Below are 15337 nucleotides of genomic sequence, written 5' to 3'. Positions count from 1 at the left end.
GGGGGAACATGATAGAGGTATATAAAATCATGAGTGGTGTGGAGAGGATGAATAAAGAAAAGTTATTCATTGGTTCCCATAATATACGGACTAGAGGACACCAAATGAAATTAATGGGTAGCAGATTTAAAACTAATAAGCGAAAGTTCTTCTTCACAGAGCTCATAGTCAACCTGTGGAACTCCTTGCCAGAGGAGGCTGTGAAGGCTAGAACTATAACAGAGTTTAAAGAGAATCTAGATAAATTCATGGAGGTTAGGTCCATAAAAGTCTATTAGCCAGGGGGTAGAAATGGTGTGCCTGGCCTCTGTTTGTCAGAGGCTGGAGATGGATGGCACAAGACAAACTGCTTGATCATTATCTTCGGTCCACCCCCTCTGGGGCACTTGGTGCTGGCCACTGTTGGCAGACAGGCTACTGGGCTAGATGGACCTTTGGTCTGACCCAGTACAGCCATTCTCATGTTCTTATGTTCTTATGACTTTCTCTTCCATTGATCTAGCAGTCTGCATCATCACGAGACTGTGGGGCCATGTTCAGGGTAAGACAACTATTCACCAGTGTTGTCTTCAAGTCATCATTGTCAAGTCCAAGTTGAGTCTCATGTCACTACAGTTCAAGTTTCAAGTCGAGTCTCGAGTCCCTAAGGTCACTTTCGAGTCAAGTCCCAAGTCAAGTCTCAAGTCTTAATTTTAAAAATGTCAAGTCACTTTTGTACAAGCCATCAATATCGACATTTTTGGACAATTTTTTCACCAAGTCGATTTAACAAAATTAGCAAGTCTCAAGTTGAGTCTCAAGTCACAAACAATGAACCCTAGTCGAATCTCAAGTCGAGTCACCTAGATGACTTACGTCGGACTTGAGTTCATGTTGTGGAACTCGAGTCAACACTGCTATTTACTATCTGTGACCACACAGTTTTGGCCCCCTGTTGACATTGCCAATGTTTTCCATATTCAAAGCACCATACTGACGCAAATCCTGAAGTCATTTGTGATGGGTTGCCAAATAAAATACTATCTCCATTTTACAAATTGAGAAAATGAGACCGCTTGCCCAATAAATGCAAATCACTTAGTAAAATTTATATGGGAAGGGACAAAGCTTACTAAAGCAGGGACATGAGGTTCCTGAAACTCCTTGGCAGAGCCATGGCAAAGAGGCAGGTAAGGGAGACTTTGTGTTGTCACATAGACAGTGTGTGTGAACATGATGGAAAAATTAAATTCTGCACTGAGCCAATAGAACTGACAGGAGACTAAATTTTCTAGGAATTATGCCTCAGGAATGACCTATATATATATATATATATATATATATATATATATATATATATATATATATATATCCTAGTGTTGATGTATACATACATATCTGATATATGTGTACAATAAAAAAATTGTACACTTCACTAGAAATCTGTTTAGGAGTGGTGTGAAAGTGCAACCGTAGGTGGCCTAGAGCTATTTTTAGTCTATTTTCTTGTCTATTCTTTTACCACACTACTAACTATGTGTCTGGTGGCAACCTCCATAATAAAAGTATAGTATCACTTCAGGATTTTAGCTATGAATCACCCATTGAAGCTAATAAATCAGTTTTAATCCCCTTCTGAAAATGTACCCATAATATTGGGTGGTGTTCCATTGCTACGATAAAGATTCTTGGAACAATTAAATGGAAACTTTAAAATGTACTTAATATGGCAAACATACTACAAAAAACAAAAATAAGAGACCCTCTACATGTATATTTTTGGAGTGGCTGAATTTCATATATTTTGGATTAAGAAGATGAGGCCCAAGGAGGGTGCGGAGAGAGAAGACATTCCGAGGCTGCTGCTTGTCTCCTTAACTGTGTTATATGATAGCACAACACAGTCTTTATGATTCCTGAAGCAGAGCTATTTATACCTAAGGACAGCTTCCTGCTTTAGTGTTTTTCCACTTTGAGTCAAAATTAAAACAGTAGCTTTTCCACTAAGTGACTGTTAATAAATATCAAACAGTATTTTAATGCTGAAGTAGAAAACAGAACAAAAATCTCCCATTCATCTGTTTTTCTGAGTTTTCTTCTGTTCAAAACGTGACTCCTAGTGAAGGAAAGATCTGTCTTATGCAACAGGAGGAAGTAATGAATGAGGAGGGAGACAGAGGGATTATTCTATTCACAAAGCCAGGAATCTGGGTACTAGAGGTTTCTTTTCCAAGAAGTCTAATCCTGTGATCTTTGAAAACAGGATTCAGATTAGCAGTAATCTTCCTCCATGACTCTGCTGTCTTCAGAAGGAAGTTATATCTGACCCACAAATGGCATGCTTCGTGATCTTGCTGCATCTGGAAGGAGGGTTGTTGAGTCAGTGAATAGTGGCTCTCATTTGTATTTCATTGTAATTAGCATCTAATTTTTGGATTTGGTTCCTGTCATCTGTCAAAACTCTCTTGGATACCGTCAGTTCCTGTAAAAATAATTGTCTCTCCAAAGAACCTCTCACAGTGAAGTGGTGATTTCAACTTCCTTTTGACTGAGTTCCAGTTCATGGAATAATGGATCTTTTTTTCTCTTGGGTTGCAGCTTTCCCGGCTCATCTTTATAATCTTTTCTTAATGAGATTGGCAAAAGTGGATGTATGTCCCATTGCAGATAGTGGGGCTTCTGTGATTATTCATATTAGGGAGAATGGTTTCAAGTATTTCAGCTACCAGTGTGACAGTGATGCTATTTGTATTCAGAGACTGAGGAAATCCAAGTCTCATGATTATCATAATTATTTGACAATGCTAGTGCCCAAGATACGCTGGGCACTTTCAAATAAAAAGAAGTCACAAACCCTTCTTGCAAGGAGTTTACAATCCGAAGTCAGACAAACAGATGCTAGGGTAGTGGGGGTGCCATGTGTGTATGCAAGGTATGCATTGCATGTCCCAGAAATTTAAAAAAACCATACACATTCTTCTTGTTGGCCCACGAGCTGTGGCCTGTGGGATGGTTCTTTCTAGCTCATAAACCTGCACTGTAGAACATAGAGCATAATTTCATGCATACCGTGTGCTGCGTATGAGGTTATGCTGTGTGGAAGACATCATTTTGGACATCCTAACACATTCAAGTGTAGAACTGTATGCCTTACTAAAAATGTCACAGCCCACCACTAGGTTGGGGCAAAGTATATAGAGTATAAGCAGAGAGATCAAGACGGTGGTTGGCTGTCTCTTAGGGTTAGTTCATGGTCTCACAAACCTCTGAAAACCGATGGCCCAATTCAGGAAAATGAAAACAGTCATCTTCTTTTTTCCTTGGCTAGCCTGGGAATCACATTCTTTGAGAGAGACTGTGCTACTCAATTTAAGTCAGCTAAATTCCTCCAAGCAACTGCAAAAATGAGTCTTTTAAAAAGGACTTAAGTGCTAAGACCTTTCGGATGAGTTGAGGAAGGGCATAACTTTACCTAGGGGATGGCATGGAAGAAAGCACAGGAGATAATTATTTCAGAAGTTACTAAATGGGAGGTGAAATGATAAAAGGATGGATTAGTTGAGAGAGGTGAATTTATGCTGGGCTTTAAAGATACTGCCAAAATTCTTCCTCTCTGTCCTTTCAACATACTCTTTATATTTGTACTATATGTTCAAAACAAGAGCCAGTGTTCAACCAAAATGTGGATCAAAACACCTATAGCGCAACGGAAATAATACTGAACTCCCTTAGCCTTTCTTAGGCTGTTTTTGCCTAGCAAGGAAACATCTTTGTTAACCCTGCCCGAATAGATGCTCTTCAGTTTGATGATGTTCCTTCTGTCTACATGTAAGCAGGCAGGCACATGATGTGCAGATAAAATATGCAGTAATCAAAGGACATACATGAGCAAGTTGACATCTGTAGCCACACTTTCCCAAAGTCAAGGGAGTTTAGATCACAGATGTGAGTTCAACCTATTAAAGAGTTAAGGACTAGTCTTGAAGTTCTGATTTTCATTGATTCGTAGATTAAAATGCCAGAATAGACTATTGTGATCATCTAAAGTCTGAGCTCCTATAATGGGCCGTAGAATTTTACCCAGTATTTCCTGCACAAAGCTTTAGTTTCAAGGGGAATAGCCAGTCTTCTCCCTCCCTTCCAATGGCTTATTAGACACTCGGGAAATTCAACTGACCTCCCCTCTAGAGGTGTGTCAGGAAAGCTTTCACTGCTGCTACCTATGCTGTACCTGTTCTCTGGGTTAGAGGACTTTTGTCTCCAGTGTTGCTAAAATAGGACCTAGCCCCTACCGTGAAATTACATGAAAACATTTAAAGGGGAATCATTTTGTAACATCCAAACGATCTCCCAGCTAGCGTTTGCAAAGGTTTTTGCTTAGCTTCTTGTGTTGATCTAGAAATGTAGTACTCAGTTTTATCTTTGTTTCTATATTTGCCATACTAAGTTAGTTTCTTCAAAGGACAAGAGTATCCAATTGTAGCCCATAACTTCCTTTCAAAAGAACTTTCTTCCCCCCTCAGAAATGAATGTTAGTAGCAGCTGTAACTTTCATTCTTCCATAAATGTACTCTGCGTAGACACAGATGGGACCCCAGGTACAATAGATTATATACCTATATGGATGGTTTTACTGTTAAAACTTTTTAGTTAAGGTTGTTAATAAAAGCCTAATTTGTTTTTACAATAAATATCTTGATTCAACAGAGATGTCATTTCAGGCTAACTCAGGGAATTGAGAGATCAGTCCCTAGCCTCTTTCTCTCCAACTCTGTTTTGATTTATAATCACCTTTTCACCCACAAGGAAGAATCATAGAATCGTAAAATCCTAGGGCTGGAAGAGACCTCAGAGGTCATCGAGTCCAGCTCCCTGCCCAAAGTAGGACCAATCCCACCTAAATCATCCCATCCAGGGCTTTTTCAAGATGAGACTTAAAATCCTCTAGGGGTGGAGATTCCACCACCTCCCTAGGTAACCCATTCTAGTATTTCACCACCTTCCTAATGAAATTGTTTTTCCTAATATCCAAGCTAGACCTTCCCCACTGTAACTTGAGACCATTGCTCCTTGTTGTACCATCTGTCACTACTGAGAACAGCCTCTCTCCTTCCTCTTTGGAGTATTTTCCTTTTAGAGACTGCAGAATATTTTCCTTTTAGAGACTGCAGATTAGAATCAGGTCAAATGTTCCTAACCATGACTTTTTGGTCAACAATTTCTACTTTCTGAGGTCTGTGGTCAGGCAATGTAGGGGAAGCCCATATCAGCTCCTGCAACTCCATCTCCAATCGGGGGAATAGGTTGGGGCTGGGAAGTTAACTAGCACTGGCCTGGAAACTTGCCGCATCTGCCAGCCTAGTTAACAAGAGTTAAAAGCCTAGGAGGAAATGAGAATGGAAGGCAGGGGCACAGAGATTTAGTGGGGGAAAGTAGGCCAAAAGGAGCCTGTTACTCTGTTACTGCTGAGGCCTGTGCTAGGCTGAATCTGTAAATACTTGGACGTTGGTGGTGGGAATCGGACACAGGAATAAAGAGCATAGGGGGTTGCCCCATCTTGGAGTAGTCCTGACACACTGGGAGCAGGGTCAGGAGGCTGTATGCATCAGGGCACAGAGAGCGCTCCATCACAAGGTCAAAAAATGTGTACTTTCTGAAGAAGATATAAAGGAATTCTACATATATGCAGAATGGGATTTCTGGAATTACAGGGGAATGGAGAAGGGACATACAAAGTTGTTTAAAAATGTAACTGTGTAACCGTTAAAAATCCTAGAGGTTACTTCTTTACATGCACTGTGGGCTCTGCAGTATGAAGCTTTGTTTCAATTTGTAAATACCTTTAAAGTATAAAGCTTTATACGGCAGAGCCCACAGCAAAGCCTCTCCGGGAGTGGGACCTGTGTCAGCTGGGAGCCAGCGTGCAAACTATGGCAGGGCCTCCTAAGGACAGGGGCTGCTCCAGGCAACCTGCCAAGGCAGCCTCTGCGTGTGATGGTCCCCGCAGGGCTGGAGCAGCTCCCTGCCTGGGATGGCTGAGGAGCTGCTCCAGTTCCTACCAGTTAACTGGTCAACCATTTACATCCCTAGAATGGAGGCATTCTAGTTGTGGATAAGGGAGGGAAGGTGTGAGTTAGAGTGCCTTAAAATTAGGAGCATGAAAACATCAGAATTAAACAAATTGTCATTACACATTGGTAGTTTGCTGAGCCTTTAACTAGATTCCAGCCATCTCATCTGATTCACATCTGCAGTTCACAGAACATTTATATCAAAATATCAAACTACCCAGCAGCTTGTTCATCTTATCATTTCAGAAATCTTGTTAACTTCAGGTCTCTCTTAAGTCCTCCTCCCCCCTCCCCCATACTACCCCTCGGATTTCCACAATATCTTGCTCATACTGATACTGAACAAAAGCCAATAGCAAACTGTAACTTAGTCACTACAGAAATACTTCTGAGCATGTCTGTCTTTGCATTATAGCCCAAATTTGTTCCATCAAAGCAATATGAACAATTACAATTGTTCCTTTACAGGAACAAACATTCATAGAATTGTAAAGGTAAAAATTGATTTCCTGGGTTTTGTATTGTTAAAGTGGCCATCAGATTATCTGTATCATGTTTTATTTTTCAGAAATCTAATACTATTTCCTTATTTTTATTAGACATTTACTGAAAACAAACATCCACATATAATACCCTTTCCTTTCCATGTACAAAGGAAAGGATCCATGGATTATCCCCACAATTTATTCCCTCTCCCGCCCTGTCCCGGAATGCACTGTAACATCTCCAAAGTCTAGTATGAGTAAAGATCACATATCCTAAAAGTTTTTATTTTTTTGAGATAGAGCGTTTTCATGAATTCATACATGGAGCTTGTCCTGCTTCCTGCACCTGTGACATAATCTGTAAAGGATTGTGACAGAGGATCATAGAAGAAAGAGAGGTGGAAAAGATCATCTGTTGCATTCCTTTGGCCAATATAAAATGGATGTCATCATACTTATTGTCCAGTGCTTTTGTCTAGTCAGGTATTAAGAATTTCTAATAGGTTTTCCTCCACATCCACAATCTAATCCAACACTTCTTGATGATAGATAATTCCTTGCAATTAAACCTACACATTGTTCCTCTCTTCCTTTCATTCTAAGACCCTACATCCATATTTTATCATGTTTTTCTCTGATATTTTATTGTAGTTTTTAGAACCCTGACTTGTACCTAGATTTATAAACTTTTTTTCACTCAGGCTGTGGGAGTTGGTGGTGTTTAGCACATTGTGAAGACCCCCCATATTTCAGTTTAGACAGCCGGTTTTGAAAATGTACTCTTTGAGGTATTGCATAATTCTCTACTTCAAAATCAGTTTGTTTCACAGACTCAGAACTTCTAATCACACTAAACCCAACATCATTCTCAAATGGTTAATTTTAAATCTACTTAGGCCAAGATTCAGCAAATGACTTAAGCACATGCTTAAAGATAAATGGTTGTGAGTTGAAAGGTCAAATCCAGAAAAGTGTCAGACAAATAATGCTCTAAACATGAGGTTGGGAATAACCAACAAATAATGTTCTAAATATGGGGTTGGCAGTAGCGCCATGTGCTGCAACACACTGAATTCCTCTTAAAAATATCTGAGTGCTAACTCTGGGTTAGTATTGCTTAAATTTGTGACAGCTGATAAGATTACACCCTAAGATAGTAATGGCTGCAAGCTAGTTTCCTTATGGATATCTAAGACATTGTAGAGGTCTAGGATAACAATGTTTGGGTTTATGAAATATTAATTAACTGTAAAACTTGGCTCATGCTGGCAGTGGTTTTCTTTCAGCAGAATCAGTGTCTTAAACAAATCTGGTGGTAGACATTAAATAAAATTAGTCACGGGTTTGTTTATATGTTGTGAATGTTAATCCTGAGAAACAAAATACTAGAACTCCTTTCAGATTTTTGTGCTGGGGCATGTATATATTTACAGCATTTTTGTCTTCTTGCTAGAGTCAGAAATTGACAGATTTAGCATCTAAAATAACATAACAAAGCAAAATACATCATCTTCTCTGACAACCTGGAGGATAACTTACTATGTTGACAGTTAGATGTCACAGATGAGTTTGTTACTGCTTGTAATGCACACACAAACTTCGTAGATTTTGCATCTTAGCCATGCTTGTATATAGGAAAATGAAATAGAGACCATTAATGTCCGAGTTAAAAAGTAACCATAAAAAGATGTATATATTTCTTAGAGTTCAAAGTGGTAGTCAGCAAAAAAGAATATATGCTGTGAATTGGAAAGAAACCGGTGACTTTGAAATTGAATCTCCTTTCTGCCATTGGCATATCCATGCTCTAAACTTGACTGCAGCTTTTAGCTTCCACCACATGTTTACGTTGGAAATCTGTCTGTGCACATATAGAGTTTGTTCTCTTATGAAATCATGTCTCAGGGGAAGGATAATTTAAAGCCATTTCCGTTTGTTATGTCTGAGCTGAACTAGACTATTAGAGCTTGTTAATGCAGGGTAAACTCAAGACCTATAACTGCCTTCATCTGTGGATTACAGAATCTGTCCAACAAATTGCATTCTGATGTTACTAGAACAAGGAACGGCGGGCATTTTGTGTCCAACATCATGGTCATCCAGTAATCACAGGCATGGAGACCACCTCATTTTGGGGTAGTTCAAGTGAAGACTATTGAAATTTGAAAAGTTAAGTCAGGCTATAACTAATATCCATTCAGATTTATAGCCTAGATCCCTCCTGCTCCACAGTGCTATGACAGAACAAGGAAGAATCTCAAGGCATAAACATACTCTTCTGTGAAGCACTTGAGTTGAGCAGCAGGCAAATGCCTCTGGCATTTGACCCTCAGGAGACAATGGAACGCCAATACTAGTGCCATGAGACACTCACAGTCTTGTGGGACTACATAGGGATGCAGCAGGAGCATGCAGGCAGGAATGGGGAGGGGGCCAGGGTGTGGCAGCAGCGCAGGGTAGGGGCGCAAGCCATGCTTCATTAGGGATGAGTAAGTGGAGGTTTACTACTTAGGCATCAGCTAATAGCTTCATTTGCTTCATCCAGGTTTCCATGCAAAATATCAGTCTTCTCCAAATCACGCAGAGTAATAAAGAACAGATGCTGACTGAATGTGGCCAGAAACCTGGACCTTATGCTGCAGTGCTTTGTGCTGCAATTACTCCAGACTGCTTTCTGGTGGCTTGACTTAGGAAGGTGTCCTACCGTGGAGGATGGAATAAGGCAGGCCTCCTCGGAAACCTTGTGAGAAGAGTTTCTCTATGAAGAAAGAGTTCCTCTATGACAGCTTTATGGAGATGTACAGGGATGATTCCCACTCTGTCTCCAGACACGTTAATAAGCTGTTTCGGGGAGCCCATGCTGTGTACGCAAAGTAGCCACCACAGATCATATCCAGTTGTCTTAACCCACTTGTAGCATGATAAAAAATGTGAACTCACTTGAAGTGTCCTCCCAGGATCAGTGCCTGGCTATAAGGCCTTCTGGGAGGAGGGGATTGTCTCTAAAATTATAAAATGGTCCTAGAGGTCAGTGACATTGGTTGTCCCATTTACCTGCTGACCATTCTTCTCCTCACCCATGCTGTCTTCTATACTGCTGTTCAAGGCTGCCAGAGAAGTGTCTTGGGAGGAATCCACGAATTGGCTAGGGAAGCTGGTCTTCTCCTCCTTCCGCCCCCAGGATCCCATGCAGCTGCCCGTAGAAGTGGCATGTTTGTAGTGATGCTCCAGAATATCTGTTTGTCATCTTTGTATTTTGGTATGACTGCCTCAGCTCCTTTATTTTTACATGGCACTGCTGGGCATCCCTGGCGTATCCTTTTTCTTCCATGTACTTTCCAATCTTGGCATCGATATCTGCATTTCTTTTGCTGGTTTGTAGTTCTTCAAGAAGAAATTCCTCTACCCACACAGCAATGAGGTCCAGGATCTCCCGTGTGCTTCATGCTGGTGTTCGTCCATGACCCTGAGCTTTCTTGGTCAAGTGTGCTACTTGCTCTGAGGTCTGCTCACTAGGCTGGTCACAAACAAAATGAAATTCAAATTTTGCCAGGGCTTTTCCTGTTTATCTGGAGGAGCAGTAGAGTTGAATGTCCCTGACCAGAGCAGTAACCGCAAGGCACTGTGGGACACATTTCAGAGGCCAAGAACTTTCACAGCTCTGTATCTGCACTACCGTAAACTCAAGCATACAGGGTTGAATTTAGTGTTACTCCTTAAAAAAGTGGAGTACCAAAATTGACTTTACTGGCCCTTAAAGTCTACAGACTGGATTTGGTTGTGTGGAGTCATTGTTTAGAAATTTGACCTAATGTGGCTAAGTTTGACCTAAATTCCCACTATAGACCAGGTTTCAGAATCTAGTCTAAATTCTAGCTATGAATCCAAAGTTGAGATTGTCATTAGAGGAAGTTTTTGAACAAATTCATAAACTTAACATTAACAAGTCACTGGGACCAGATGGCATTGACCCAAGAGTTCTGAAAGAACTCAAATGTAAATTGCGGAACTGTTAACTGTGGTTTATAACCAATCTTTAAATCAGCTTCTGTACCTCGTCACTGGAAGATAACTAATGTGACACCAATATTTAAAAAGGGCTCTAGAGGTGATCCTGGCTATAACAGTCCAGTAAGTCTAACATCAGTATCAGACAAATTAGTTGCAACTATTGTTAAGAAAAGAATCATCAGACACATAGATGAACATAATTTGTTGAGGAGAAGTCAACATGAATTCTGTAAAAGGAAATCACGCCTTACTAATCTGCTAGACTTTTTTTAAGGGGTGGGGGCAACAAGCAAGTGGATATAGTGTATTTAGATTTCCAGAAAGCCTCTGACAAGGTCCCTCACAAAAGGCTCTTAAGTAAAGTTAGTTGTCATGGGATAAGAGGGAAGGTTCTCTCATAAACTGATAACTTGTTAAAAGACAGGAAACAAAGGGTAGGAATAAATGGTAAGTTTTTAGAATGGAGAGAGGTAACTAGTGGTGTCCCCCAAGGGTTTGTACTTGAACCAATCCTATTTGAACCAATCCTATTTAACCTATTTATAAATGATCTGGAGAAAGGGGTAAACAGTGAAGTGGCAAATTTGCAAATGACACTAAACTGCTCAAGATAGTTAAGAACAAATCAGACTGTGAAGAGCTTCAAAAGGGTATCACAAACCTAGGTGATTAGGCAACAAAATGGCAAATGAAATTTAATGTTGATAAATGCGAAGTAGTACAGATTGGAAAAAAATAATCTCAGCTATACATACAAAATGATGGGGAATAATTTAGTTATAACCACTCCAGAGAGAAATCTTAGAGTCATTGTGGATAGTTCTCTGAAAACATGCAGTCAATGCACAGTGGCAGTAAAAAAGCAAACAGAATGTTAGGAATCATTTAAAAAGGGATAGAGAATAAGACAGATAATATCTTATTGCCTCTATATAAAATCATGGTACAGCCATCTCTTGAATACTGTGTACAGATGTGGTCACCTCATCGCAAAAAAGATATATTGGCATTAGAAGAGGGTCAGAAGAGGGCAATAAAAATGATTAGAGGTTTGGAATGGGTCCCATATGAAGAGAGATTAAAAAGACTGGGACTTTTCAGTTTAGAAAAGAGGTGACCAAAAAGGGGATATGATTGAGGTCTATAAAATCATGAGTGGTATGTAAAAGTTAATAAGGAAAAGTTATTTACTTGTTTCCATAACATAAGAATTAGGGGTCACAAAATTAAGTGACTGCAGGTTTAAAACAAACAAAAAGGGAAGTTTTTCTTCTCTCAGCGCACAGTCAACCTCTGGAACTCCTTACCAGAGGATGTTGTGAAGACCAGGACTTTAACAGAGTTCAAAAAAGAGCTAGATAAATTCATGAAGGTTAGGTCCATCAATTCTTGTTAGCCAGGATGGGTAGGAATGGTGTCCCTATCCTGTTTGTCAGGGGCTGGATATGGATGACAGGGGAGCAGGGGCAGCCCTAGACTAGCTGCCAGCAACTGGTGCCCAAGGTGAACCATGCAATCAGCATCCCCACCTCCAAACCCCTCAATAATATTGCACCACCATTTGGCATCCTATTTAACTTGGCACCCTAGGCGACCGCCTAGTTCGCCTATATGGACGGGCAACCCCTGCAGGGGAGGGATCATGTGATGATTACGTGTTTCTTTTCACTCCCTTTGGGGCGTCTGGCATTGGCCACTGTCAGAGGACAGAATATTGGGCTAGGTGGACCTTTGGTCTGACCCAGTATTTCTGTTCTTATGTTTTTATGTTCTTAAATTTAGATATTAGTTATTGATTATTTAAAATATTTCAGATAAGTAGTCTTAAATGTGGATGCTTATCTGAATCTCTTGTCTATAAAATTGGGCTGTAAATCTCATAAAAGTATATTTTTTGGTGAGATTTTTAGTACTTCTTGCTTCTGTTTGAGCTGGAAAAATGAACCACTCTTTTGCTGTGGTAGCACTCAGTTCCCAGATGGAATTAGGAAGCATGGCAGTGCACAGAAACAAAACATAAAAATAAGTTAAAGCAAAACCCCAATACATTATAACTAGCGCCCTACCAAATTCACAATTCATTTTGGTGAATTTTACAGTCATAAGTTTTTAAAAGTCATAAATTTCATGATTTCACCTATTTAAATCTGAAATTTCATACTGTTGTAATTGTAGGGGCTCTGACCCAAAAAGGAATTTTGATGGGGTTGCAGGGTTATTGTGTGTATCTAGGGGGTTGGTTTTGCTTTCCTTATTTCTGCTCTGCTGGTTGCAATTGCATTGCCTTCAGAGCTGAGTAGCTGAGGGGGGTTGGGGTGGCTGCTGGCTAGGAGCCCAGCTTTTAAGCAGAGCTGCCACCACCAGCAGTTCAGAAGTAAGTATGCCATGATATGGTATTGCCATCCTTTACGTCTTTGCTGTCTGTATAGCTGAGCCCTCAATCAGCAACCACCACCAGCTAGCCACCCAGCTCTGAAGGCAGCAGGGAAGGCATCCTATGGTATTGCCACTATTACTGCTGGCAGGGTGCTACCTTCAAAGGTGGGTACCTGGCCAACAGCTGCCACTCTCTGGTTGCCTAGCTCTGAAGTCAGTGAAGAATGAATGGTGGCTGTACTGTGACTCCCCCTAAAATAACCTTATGATCCCCATGCAACTCCCTTTTGAGTCAAGACTCCCAATTTGAGAAACACTAGTCTCCTCCATTAAATCTGTGTTGCATAAGGTAAAATTACATAAAGGATCAGAATTTACACTCCATGGGGCGTTTTTTATGGCCGTGAATTTGATAGGGCCCCAATTATAACATGCATTCTGATCACTTACTTGCTAAAAAGTGCAAGTGCTTTTAACATTGCCTAAAGCTATGTCCCCTCCACATTCTGCCCTGAATATTTGGAAGAGGCTAGTGATTTTGGATACCCAATTTGAAAACCCTTAAAGAGAACTGAGTTTGAGTGTGTTTGGCATTTTCTGAAAATCAGCCCCCTTTTAGGATGTCAAGTTAGCCTCCAAAATTACTTGTCACTTTTAATATCACGGCCTGTATTTTTTCCATAAGAAACCAGATGGAGAATATTCTACTATTCAACTGGAGGGCTTCAACTAGTAAAACCTGCTTTATACTATTTTTCATTCTCCCTTAATCCTTGAGAGAGAGGGAGCAGAATCATTCACTGGCCTTTCTGACAGACATTAGGGATAATTCAAACAGAGGCCTTTGCCCCTGTATTCCTTGCCTTCATCTGGAAGTGTTGAAGAAGCAAGGAATGCAAGATTAAACTTTGTTTCAAAATGGACTTTTGTTGAACTGAACTGCAAGTCATATTGTTTACTTAATTCTCATGAGAACTCCATAAGAAAAAAAGTCAAATTAATCTCTGCTGTAATGGTTAGTTCAGATGCCCTTTACACCAATGCTGAATTTAGTCCAGGATTTGCTGAATAATGTGGCTCTGCTTTTTGTGATCTTACCTTTATTCACTCTTCTTTCCAAAGCTACTTACAACTTATATGTAGTGTGTCCTATATTTAACTTTATCATAATATATGTAAAATATTTGGTGGTGTTTTTACTGCAGAAAGCACAAATCAATGTAACTTAAGCACTGGATCACAGTACAGAGTCAGCTGAGTAGTCAGTGAACAGGAAGGTCACATCAATGAAGAAAAGAAATATAGTTGCATTTTACGATCTCCTAATGTGCTTGGGGTGAGGCTAAATTAAAACCCATCCACTGCAGAATTCAGAGCATATATTGGTTGTCAACTTAATTAAAATTATATGGAATAACATCTTATAGTGGTTGGAGGCATAAGGGAATTACTTGTGGTGTTGGATATACACACTTTTGCCTCATCCTCACTTGAGAACTTTGAGCCTGATAGTGGGACCTGAATACTTTATATGAACAGTTGAGCGCCTTTGTCTCTCTCTGACTGTATGGGAGTGGGAGATGTTCATTGCATTGCAAGATCTAGCCCATTATGAATTAGAAGCATTAGAACAAAATAAAATCGATTCATGACTCTTATTTATTGGCTCCCACGTCAAGGAGTAGTAATCTAAGGTGCATCCAACTGGAGAGCCAAATCCTGCATGTGTAGCCCACAAAATAGACCTGTTGTAATTACTGTGATTACCTGCATGCATGAAGCAAGTAGGATTTGGCCCTTGTCTTTCTGCATGATTCAAGAACTATACTACAATATGCTTTAGAGAAGATGAAGTGAGACAATCTTACATACAAAATATATTTTGCAGCATAGTAGGCAAAAATCCTTTGTCACTTACCTGGGATGGGGGGGGAAGTAACTAATTTTTTACTATGGGCATAGCTCAACTCACACTGGCTGTGTCTAGACTGACCAGTTTTTCCAGAAAATCAGCCATTTTTCCAGAAAAACTTGCCAGCTGTCTACACTGGCCGCTTGAATTTCCGCAAAAGCACTGACTTCCTACTGTAAGAAATCAGTGCTTCTTGCGGAAATACTATTCTGCTCCCGTTCAGGCAAAAGTCCCTTTTGCGCAAAGCTTTTGAGCAAAAGGGCCAGTGTAGACAGCTCAGATTTGTTTTCTGCAAAAAAGCCCCGATCACGAAAATGGCATTCGGGGCTTTTTTGCAGAAAAGCGCGTCTAGATTGGCAAGGACGCTTTTCCGCAAAAAGTGCTTTTGCGGAAAAGCGTCCGTGCCAATCTAGATGCTCTGTTCCGAAAATGCTTTTAAAGGAAAACTTTTCCGTTAAAAGCATTTCCAGAAAATCATGCCAATCTAGACGCAGCCATTGTGT

The 15337-nt window shown here is 40.2% G+C and overlaps 1 protein-coding gene across 6 annotated transcripts in view; it reads left to right on the top strand.

The window, feature by feature from the left end:
* The window catches only part of RAD51B (RAD51 paralog B), a 627945-nt gene that overhangs the window by 319188 nt on the left and 293420 nt on the right, over positions 1-15337 (top strand). The window lies entirely within an intron of this gene.

This window comes from Pelodiscus sinensis, chromosome 4 (genome assembly GCF_049634645.1).
Source record: "Pelodiscus sinensis isolate JC-2024 chromosome 4, ASM4963464v1, whole genome shotgun sequence".
Taxonomy (NCBI): Eukaryota; Metazoa; Chordata; order Testudines; family Trionychidae; genus Pelodiscus; species Pelodiscus sinensis.
This window is presented reverse-complemented; position numbering and strand designations above follow the sequence as displayed.